At 33.3% G+C, this 11,594-nt stretch overlaps 2 long non-coding RNA genes across 3 annotated transcripts; one reads left to right on the top strand and one right to left on the bottom strand.

Moving 5' to 3' along the window:
* Nucleotides 1–6,091: 6,091 nt before the first annotated feature.
* LOC116026274 lies at nt 6,092–9,668 on the bottom strand. 2 transcript variants are annotated; one of them, XR_004099806.1, is made up of 6 exons: nt 9,425–9,668; nt 9,119–9,132; nt 8,795–8,962; nt 7,952–7,986; nt 6,990–7,078; nt 6,092–6,779 (listed from the first exon to the last, which is right to left on the bottom strand). It is a non-coding gene; the product is annotated as an uncharacterized LOC116026274 (long non-coding RNA). The 2 variants fall into 2 exon arrangements; XR_004099805.1 differs by having other exon boundaries at nt 8,795–9,132.
* On the top strand, nt 7,065–7,778 carry LOC116026275. The gene is made up of 2 exons (XR_004099807.1): nt 7,065–7,207; nt 7,480–7,778. It is a non-coding gene; the product is annotated as an uncharacterized LOC116026275 (long non-coding RNA).
* Nucleotides 9,669–11,594: the final 1,926 nt, after the last annotated feature.

The following is an 11,594-nucleotide window of genomic DNA, read 5'->3' as shown; positions in this document are numbered from 1 at the left end:
AAAACCCCCCCTTTTTTTTTTTTTTTTTTTTTTTTTTTTTTTTTTTTTTTTTTTTTTTTAATTTACTCTATTTTTGTATAGGAAAAAAAAATTCTTATGTCTTTCTTATTCTTGTTTCGTGGTAAAATACCTAAACAAAAAAAAAAAAATCGTGGTTGGGAAGGTTAGAGTAGCAAAAGCAATTGGAATTTTTATTTTATACATTGGAAAAATCTGTTTTGTTAGTTATAGACTTATAGTAGTTGAAGATAGAGTAAATAAAATAATAGCTGAAAGAAAAAAAAAGAGTTATTCAAAAAAGTTACATTTATCCATGACCAGAATTAAACGGGGATATATAGTTCGGAGACGCCAAACAAAAATGCACTTCCTTGCTTCAAGTTTTCGAGGGGCTCATTCAAGGCTTACTCGAACTATGACTCAATAGGGAAAAAGAGCTTTGGCTTCAGCTCATCGGGATAGGGATAGGCAAAAGAGAGATTGAATCACTCAGATAAACACACTAATTCGCGAAAGAGGAGTATCCTATAGTTATAGGAAATTCATACACGATTTGTACAAGAACCAATTGCTTCTTAACTGTAAAATACTTGCAAATAGCTATATCAAATAGGAAATGTCTTTATACGATTTCGAGATCATATATATATATATATATATATATATATATATATATATATAAAAGATTGTAAAGAATCCAACGAAATATTTTCAATGGAATTCCCGGAGAATGAACTATAGGAAGGTAGAGTAGAAATTACGATGATCAAATATGATAAAATAGTAAAATGCATTCAATCCAAAAAGATTTCTGATTCATTTTCTCTTATAACACGATAATCAAATATAGATTCATGGATTTTTCGAGCAAAACACCAATCCACATTTGAGTTCGGATTGGAATTATGATTCAAGTGAAGTAAGACTATTTTTTTTATTTGGAATTTTTCGTTCTTTTGATCTTTATTTTGATTTCTAGCTTTCAAAGCATTTGTTCTAGCGGTCGACTCGCTTATTTGAAATCCTTTCCTTTTAAAGGGTAACAAAGATAAAATACGAGCTTGTTTTATCGCACGAGTAATTAATTGTTGTTGTTTCAAGGTCAATCTTTTAAAGGGTAACAAAGATAAACTATCTTATTCTGCATGTGCGATGAATGAATTTGGATTTGGGATTTGTAACAACATGACTTGGAAGGTTGTCATGTGATTAGAAATCCATTCTTTATGTTTAGAAATCCATTCTTTATGTGGTGACGAGAAAGACCAAAATTATTACTGAATTAAAAATTCATAACCAAATTATGAGATAACGAATACATTAATCTTGAAATGGAAAAAAAAAATAGAGTGCGAAAACTCTTTTCAACAACAATATTAGAGTAGGATGGCGGGCGGCAATAAATAAATTTAAAAAAAAATGGAAGTGACAAAGGAAAAGCAAAATAATGGAACATACATATACTTAAAAGAAGAAAAAGAGCAATCCAGAATTATTTGGTAACTGTTGGAAAAGATTTTGCTGTGCCCGTTGGCCTTTAGCTCCTAACCGTGAAGGATAAATTGCAATGATGTATAAACTACTATAACAAAGGGAATGTAGACAAAGAGATAAGGGAAGCATTCTCATTCATCAGTCTTCATAGTACAAGGGATGTTTATATAATTACAGATGTAACTGAAAGGAATAATAGATACATAAATACAATGGCCGTTACAACAGTTATATAATCCACTCATAATATCCACACTAAATAATAATTATAACACTTCCCCTTGGACATTATTTTATCACAATCATGCCTCGTTAAAAACTTGCTAGGAAAACCCTGTGGGAAAAACCTAGACAATAAAATATACTCATGTCTCGTTAAAAACTTCACTAGGAAAATCACGTGGAAAAAACCTAGTTGAAGAAAATAGTACATGATGTTTATAAACTCATATATAGTCCTGGTTGACTCATTAAAAACCTTATACTAAGAAAACCCAGTCGGAAAAAAACTTAGTTAAGGAAAAGAGTACAACCATAACTTTTTCTGCGTTTAATCTTCAGGATTTGGTGGTCTTCTGGACCAATAATTTATGTATGTTGTTGCTCCCCCTAAAGACAACGACCTTCCTGATTGCCTCGTTAAAAACCTTAACTTAAGAAAACCCGGTGGGAAAAACTTAGTTAAGGGAAAAAGAGTACAATCATGAGCCTTCGGGGCATGATCTTTAGGATTTCAGGTTCGTCTATTTAAGTATTTATTTGCAACTTTCTTCCCGTTTATTATATCACATTTAGCAATTATACGCCCATTTACAACTCAATAAAGAACACTTATGGTACATGTTATCCCTTCTAAATGAGGGTAATAACTCCATTCGCAATCCTCTAAAGAATTCATAATGACACGTAATTCCTTCTTCAAAAGAGAGAATTACTTAGTCAATCATTTAGGTCATATAAAGACCATAATATTTTTCATGTTGTGAATTTCACTTTCTTTATATTGTTCAATGACCCATTATCATGTGGTCACGACATTCATTAGTTGCATATCTAAGTTTATTCTGCCATTTATCTTGTATAGCGGAACTTAATATCATCGTGCATGAGAGATTTGATTAAAGTCAATCAAGAGTATCTGCGTGAACCCATGTGCTACAAACACTCGCTTATTATACCACCTTATCATTTTCATTTCTCTTTCATACAACACTCATTTGTAACCAACAGGGTTAATATTCAATAGTGTACGCTTTATCAAGAGAATCTATTTTAGCGAGTCGAACTATGCCTTAATTGCTCCTTTAAATATTAAATAATGAGGATGCATTTGGCACCTCACCTGGATCCAGTTTATTTAAATGAGCAATTATATAGGCGTGTGTTGTCGACAACTATAATATATAATAATTTTCTCCCAAATTCATGATAATTTTTAAATTAATCAGATCGTTGACATTTCCCAAATATTAAGATCTGTCCGTTCCGCATCCCTAGTATTATATTTGTTTGGTGCACCTTACTAGGGTTTCGTCGTCTTGATAAATAATTCTTTTTAAGACAAGAGTGATAATGCTTATTTACTAGATCTAGTATTCATATCTCTTAAAACGATATATCTCCTTACACTACTGGCGTCAAGGAGTATCGAGATATATATTATTTGGTCCAATTTGGGGATTATATATTGGACCTTGCCACTCTTTTTTGATCAACATGATCAGTGTATATATACGTTATCGGTATATATATTTGGCAGATTATTTGCTAATATCGCAAATAGATTATCTTCTGAACTTCTAGTTCAATCTCACTAGTACGTGGATTATAATGAAGATCATTCCATTTCATGGGATTTCTCGACATTTAAATTCGGGTACATCTCCCCCTAATGCCGTGAAACAGATCTTCAGTATGCAATCAGCGTACAAAGATACGCAATGTGGTGATATAACAATTGGATTGCACACTGAAAACAGAAACGCAGATTGGGAAATGTTTACACGTACCAGGTTTTGTGCAATTTGCCTAAATTTAAGCAGCTTGAGTACTATATTTCCCCAACAAGTATTCGGCACATTGGAGTTTTTGAAAAAATAACTAACAAGAGCGTTTGCTTTAGACAAGACATCTTGGTTGAATCATCATTGTGATGTGTATTTAGGTTCCAACAAAATGTTTCGGGGTCTGATACACATGTGACAAACGCCTTTTACACCCACACTTGGAGCATACTTGTTGATGGGCCAAAGTTAGTAAGTTGGATTATAATTTTTCATAAGGGCAAATTAAGGTTTAGTAACAACATGTGTAACCTAACAAAATCATGTTATCGTTTTGTGGTATGCAACCCTAAGAATAAGATACCAACTCTTTGTCAATATATTCGAGAAGCTCACTCACTTCATGACCTATAGCATAAGTATTACCAACGAGAAATACTATGATGGTCCACATGACCATAAATTAAAGCAAATTTGAGGAAATATATGTTCTCAAGTTTGGACAAGAGGATTGAAATTATGCAATTGCGAGCAAAAAAAAATGAGGATCTACTTTTAAAAATAATGATTTGCAGAAGACGTTTTTTGAGGACCAAGTGGGGGTCTGCTTCCATCGGTCAATCCCTAGATATAGGGGCGAGGCTATGTCGTAGTCTTTCTTTTTTCTTTCGGGTTTATACCCTCTCTCTCTATCCAAAAAAAAAAAAGAAGCTGCATAGTAATCAAATTTGATATTATGCGAATTGAATATAATGTGCAGATTGCACAATAATAATAATTAAATATATGAGTAAGTATAGATTTAAGGTTAATACAAATGGTTCAAGAATCAAAAAGGCCCAAAATTAATGGATCCAGCAAAATAATCCATCACCTTGATTTGTTAATTGAGCCTAACAACAATAATAGGTCCAATTTTGCAATTAATAAGCCCATATTTTGGTAAAAATATCAAGAATATCTTTATTATTCCACAGTTAACCTCGATGTAATATGATTTAGGAGGAATAATAGACCCAAAATAATGAATATTATAAGGGCTAAAGAAAAATAGGCCCAAGAATGCTTATCGAAATTCGAGGGCCCATTCATGTAATACTTTATAATTTACATAATCAACACTATAGATTATGCTATATGACAGAATATGCATAAGATCTATTTGAAACAAATAAATTGCATAATAATAAATTTAATTATGAGCATATTCAATAATAAAATTCAAATATAAATTGAATGGCAAATTGAAAACAATATAGTTCTTAATTTTGTAAAAGGAAATGCTGGCCCAAATCAATTTATACATGTAAGTGACAGATCCAAATAAAACATGTTGATAAATATATCACACAACAATAAAATGGCCTATGGTCCATCAAAATAGACCCAAATGCATTATTATCTTTAGATGGACCAGGTTAGGCCAAGAAAATGGGCCAACACCCGGCCGAACCCACTAAAGGATATATCCACCATCTCCATCTCACATTTCAGCAAAACCTAGCAGCCGAGAGGAAAAAAAATTATGCGAGAGGGAGACAGATGCGGAGAGGAAGGGAGGCCGGAGCCGATTCCGCGTCGTCGTTATCCGCCGACTAACGTAGGGATACACCACCGGCGTCGCCGCCGGAAAGGCGACACAGGGCCGCCGCTGCCACGGGCCTCCAGCCGTCATCACGGCCGGAGCCGTCTCCGATCGAGTCGGAGATCGTCGTGTGAAGAGGCTGAGAGGTCGCCGATCGTCTCTAGCGACGCACGGAGTCGCCTTCGAATCGCGCCGTCAACCGTCCGGGATCGTCGAACAGTGTGACCACTGTCGCCTACTGCCGGAGCGTTGTTGCGGCCACGAGCCACCGTCGCACTCTGCCGGAGTGCTGGGCGGTCTTCACCGCAAAGAGAGCGAAGAGTGATGCCGGCGACAACCAGCATCCGGGGTGCAGATCGAAGGCAGATTCGGCAAAAAAGGTTCTCTTTTTTTATGTTTTTTTTTTTCGAAAAAAAGCACATACAAATATGTTGGCACATTGTTGACAATTTTTCGAAAAAAAAAACGATATTGTATACGAGATTACATATATATGATATGTGTATGTCGAAGTTTGTGTATATATATTTATATATATAAGCATTTACATATACATAATATGTAGACGGGAAAAAAATATATTTATATATATTTCGAACAATATATTTGATCACATAAATCAACTGAAACAGAAACAATATATATTTCAGATTGATATAGACTAAAAAAATACATATAGACGGAGAATATACATATATTACAGGATATGAAAAAAAATATATGTATGTATATGTATGAACAGTAGGCAAATATATTTATACAAATATGAGCATACCGTTCGTTCGTTCATCGGAGGAGAAGTAAATTGAGAGCGTGTTGATAACGTGTTGGAAAAGATTTTGCTATGCCAGTTGGCCTTTAGCTCCTAACCGTGAAGGTAAATTGCAATGATGTATAAACTACTATAACAAAGGGAATGTAGACAGAGAGACAAGGGAAGCATTCTCATTCATCAGTCTTCATAGTCAAGGGATGTTTATATAATTACAAATGTAACTGAAAGGAATAATTGATACATAAATACAATCTTCATCTTCATAGTACAAGGGATGTTTATATAATTACAGATGTAACTGAAAAGGAATAATGACAATGACCGTTACAACAGTTATATAATCCACACATAATATCCACACTAAATCTCTATCTCTTCTCTATCTCTATCTCTATCTCTATCTCTATATATAAAATAGCAACAAGAGCAGCATTAAATGCAGTTTTCGCCAAGTTCCCGCCCACTTAGAAACGGCGACGTTTTGCATGACTATTCTGAGCAGCTTTAAAAAATTCGGCTCTAGAAGTATTAAAGGCAACAAAAGTAGATATTTAGGACAATAATCTAAAGGAATTAATTGTAATTTCTTAGGAAATCGAATCGTCAACTTCGAGAATCAAGGAAACCATTATCGGGAATTCAAAACTAATTAATATACATCTAGAACTCTTTCACTCTCAGACTTATATTACACACATTATATAAAGGCTTAACTATCAGTGTAAAACCCTCCCAAAATTTTTTATTTGCTTTCATTTGCATTATTGCTTTCGACGATGGGAATGTAATGTCTGGCGAATCAGGAGTGCTATGAAGGTTAGAGCCATACTTCGGTCGTGGAAAGGGAAGGCTCTTCCGAAAAAAGGAGCAAATAAGTCATCTTCCACGATGAACGGGTAAGATATTTTTTTTTCCCATTAATCTGCAAAGTGAAGGCATTCTGATTAATATATCAGGAGTGCTATGAATGTTAGAGCCATACTTCGGTCGTGGAAAGGGAAGGCTCTTCCGAAAAAAAGAGCAAAGAAGTCATCTTTCATGACGAACAGGTAAGATTTTTTTTCCATTAATCTGCAAAAATGAAGGCATTTTGATTAATAAATCATGAGTGCTATGAAGGTTAGAGCCATACTTTGGTTGTGGAAAGGGAAGGCTCTTCCGAAAAAAAGAGCAAAGAAGTCATCTTCCACGACGAACATGTAAGATTTTTTTCCCATTAATCTGCAAAAATGAAGGCATTTTGATTAATAATTCAGGAGTGCTATGAAGGTTAGAGCCATACTTCGGTTGTGGAAAGGGAAGGCTCTTCCGAAAAAAAAGAGCAAAGAAATCATCTTCCACGACGAACAGGTAAGAATTTTTTTCCATAAATCTACAAAAATGAAGGCATTCTGATTAAAATATAGAGACCAGCAACGTAAATCGACATTTCAAATGGTAACAATTCATATTAACAGGGCAGTGTCATTCATACTCTTATACCAAAAGATTTCTAAATGATTTGTAGAACAAAATGGAGACATCTTACGGTTTTAAATGATTTGCTTTCTGTTCTTATTTTTTACCCTATATGTTTTTAGGGTTATATTATGTGTATGATTTTTTTCTATTCTTTTTTGCAGGAATCGAGCTACATAACAGAGTAGTATGTACCAGTTGATATGTTGAAGGTTATCTCTATATTCCACAATAAAAAAGAGTATCCAGTAAAGGTCCATTGTATGTATCAGTTTCTTTGTTGAATTAAGTTCATTGTTCATATTAAATGAACTATTGAAAATATGAATATGTTCGTGATTTTTTTCTTTATGTTTTTTTTTTCTTTATGTTATGTCCATTGTTCATATAACAAAGTAGCATGTACCAGGTTTTGTTTCTTTAACTGTGTAGTTTAAGAAAAAGTTGTGGTTCTTCTCCTTTTCAAGTTTGGTTTGAACTTTAAGTGTTGTTGTAATAGCTTTAAAAAATGAAACCAGTAAAAAACACTCTAATTCACATCAAACCTCAATATTAAAGCTAACCACAAAACATATAACTGGAAAGGCATGATAAATGAATGTATAAAATATAATTTAAGTGCTTAAGAGCACATACCTACAGAATGTGGGAATGCTGGTATGTTACTCACTCTGCAAGATGTAATTAAAAATGAGCTTAAATTCACCTTTAACAGAACCTTTTATAGTGTAAAGTGATTCAACTGCATATAGTAATGAATAAGATACTCAGGTGAATTATTTTCCTATATTACAACTGCAAATGTAAGATCTACTGTACGTCTTACATTTAGTCTTAGCCATATGTCTTACATTTGTGGGTTAGAGTCAATTTTTCATAGGAATCAATTAATATGCATCCTCTAAGTTGAGGAATTATTCTAACACTTGAGTTCAATCTAATTGTTTTTAAAAAACAAACTCTGTTTGGAGCTCATAAGTATGTGGTAGTCTGAAATGTGGAGATTACAGGTACAAATAATGTGTAATGAACAACATGTGGACTATTGGCATGAACAATAATTTATAGTAAATAGACTTAATAAATGATTAACTACACATACTTGACACCATGTGGACTATAGGCATGAACAATAATGTACTGGAATTGGTATATGAAGACCTATTCTAATAGGTCTAATTTAATTTTAGCTATTTCCTTACATGTTATGTGTGTAGTTGTATTTTATTTCCAGGGATCAAGCTTAGCAGTGCATACAGGTGGAAGAATATTCAAGGTTTACATTCCACTGGAAGAAGGCATTCCTATGTTATGGGATATAGGTCACCAAATGCGTACTAGAAGAAATTGTAAAGTTTATCAAAACTACAGTTGTTAGAATTGTGTTTTCAGAAGTTATGTGTAGGGTATAATAAATTTGAAAAGTAACATGATAAAAAGCAGATTTCTAGGAATGAACGAGTTGTTTATAGATATTACCTTTTAGTCTTCCAACACGAATTTGAATTCAAAATTCCACACCTCTTGATTCATATAAAGTTTCATATGTTTTCACCTTCAGCATTTATCTCAGTTCTGAACACAAATTTCAGCATTTAGCTTTATAATTTTCATTGGGATATCTGCATTTAGCTTTATAATCTGCAGCTGCAAGTAAAATACAATATAAATACACAGTTAAAACTTTTTTAGGTAAGTAAATCAATATAAAACCCTCATCTGCAGAATAGATCAAAGTATAGTCACATTCAAATAAACAGAAATAATTAAAAACTCATCTTTCTTCAAATTTATGAACTCAACTTTTGAATCTTCATCTGTTACAAACGTACACAAAAAATCCAGAGTTAGAAATGTTCATCTAACTATAGGTAAACAAATTAATTCAATATAGTAAATCTACAACACTTTACAGTACATGCAACTCACCATTTCTTTAAAAAACCCTACATAGACGATTGACTCATTTTAGCCCTTAATTTTTATAGATATCAGTACAAAACTGTCTCTCGGTTAATAAATTGAAGGAAAATTAACAGATTATCTTAGCATCAATTCAACTAATTACATACAAAAACAAGAACACAAAAAGTAGAAACGAGAACCTACCTCGGTCGACATTGTACCCGTGCAGATGCTAAAAATTAGTGAGAGACTAGACGACGCAAATTCACTCCATCTGGAAGCCCACGCAAATTCACTTCAAAATAGAGAAAGACAAGACGACCGAGAGATAGAGAGTATCATATACAAATCTGAGTGATTTCATTTCCGGTAAGCAACACACGCGATCGGAAATTTCAGAGAGAAGCATAGCTACCGAGAGAAGTGAGAGATGAGGAAATGGGGAAATGGGAAATTGGGAATGAATGATGCGCAGATGCGGTAAGTCTACTGCTGCTTTTGTTTTATTTTTTTAATTATTATATTATATATTATTATTACATTATTACATTATATTATTCATAATTAGATTAGTAATTACGTAATTATATTATTTGCATTAACTTTAGATTACACTATATAATTAGATAAGAATATTATTATTAATAAATTTATTATTTAGTAGTATTAACATTTATTTTGCATTTATGTCTGATTTTTACTTTTAATAAAATATATACAAATTATTTGGATATTATTTAGTGTGTGTGTATGTGTGTGTGTATAATATTTCTTTATTTATATTTAATCGTAATATATAAATAGTTGTAATAATTTTTTACCCTTTCGTCTTAAAAAATGAAAATCCATAACCAATTCCCACTGTTAGTTCAACTCACTGTCACATCGATGTGCAAAATAACATTCGGGAGCAAAGAATTGTCAGCTAGGGCTTAACTGTGAACACACTAAAAAGTCAACGTAATCGGGTTTGGGCTTTAGTTTTGGGCCATTGTTGTGGGCTATATATATATATATATATATATATATTTATTTATTTATTTATATATATGTGACCGGTAACAATGCTGGACAAATTGTGTTGATACCAAGGATGTCAATGACCCCCACTAATACAAGATTGCCGTTCAAATTTCAAAGAAGACAATTCCCGTTAGTGTTGGCATATGCAATGACCATTAACAAAAGTCAGGACCAAATGTTAAAGCAGGTTGGGTTACTCCTAAGGAAACCAGTCTTTGTTCATTGTCAAACTATATGTTGCTGCTTCAAGGATTAGCAACCCTAAAGGGTTAAGAATTTTAATACCTAATGATGGTGGAGAGAGTAGTAATTATACTACGAATGTTGTGTACTATGAAGTTTTTAATAATTTGTAAATGTGTAATATTAAAGAATAAATTTCTTTTAATAAACGTTTTGCATCATTTATTCCATTGCAATTGATTGAAAAGTAAATTATTACATAATAGCATCAAATACATCCGTGCAACGCGCGGGTACAATACTAGTAATAATTATAACAGTAATCATACAACAAAAGCTCAAAACCTTTTATAAATGAAACTGCGAGTACGACATTGGCGCGTAGGGTGGTTACAATAGATCAACGTAGCAGCTCTTGCGTTGAAGCACAGTCTAAGTTCTACTAGATATGCTTGGCCTCGATGAGACTCGCATATCAAGTTGGGATTCACCCCTAGTCTATTTTCAATACAAGTAACAAATGTCCTAGGGGTTTGAAGATGATAGGAACTGGGGATAATCCCACAACTTGATAAGATATCCCTAATATTGTAGTGCTGGTAAAGGCGGAGGGTTCTCCTAAAGTAGTTAACCTGATTGAACAGGTTATTGGTAATAACGCCGTGGGCATCCCACTCGTGTTTCCACAACGATTCATCAGATCGACCCAGTTCATAATTGGGCCAATCCACGGCCAGCTGATGTTTCAAACCCTGAGACATCTATATCCAAAAAACATTATTCAGAGTATATATATAGTAATATATAAAAAGAAATTAAGAAAATAAAAAATAAATAAAAGAAAAAAAGACATACCCATCCATATTGATATTGATATCTACGATGTATTCTTGGACTTTGACCGCTACTAGTGTAGGGCCATAGTCCATGAATAGTGAATTCATTTTTGACTTTGTGTCGATCACAAATTCCTTTAACCTTACAGTAGCCAGGCGGCCACAGCATGGCTAATGAGAATCCCCGTAATGAATGACTAGAGCCGCGAGCATTGGGCCAATTGCCCACCATCGTTTTATTATTTTTAGGTACAGCTCCAGTATGTACTGAACTCATAGCTGTAATATTATTTTTTGGTGCAGCAGCTTCAGTATGTACTGAAGGTTTACTC

This window comes from Ipomoea triloba, chromosome 7 (genome assembly GCF_003576645.1).
Source record: "Ipomoea triloba cultivar NCNSP0323 chromosome 7, ASM357664v1".
Taxonomy (NCBI): Eukaryota; Viridiplantae; Streptophyta; class Magnoliopsida; order Solanales; family Convolvulaceae; genus Ipomoea; species Ipomoea triloba.
This window is presented reverse-complemented; position numbering and strand designations above follow the sequence as displayed.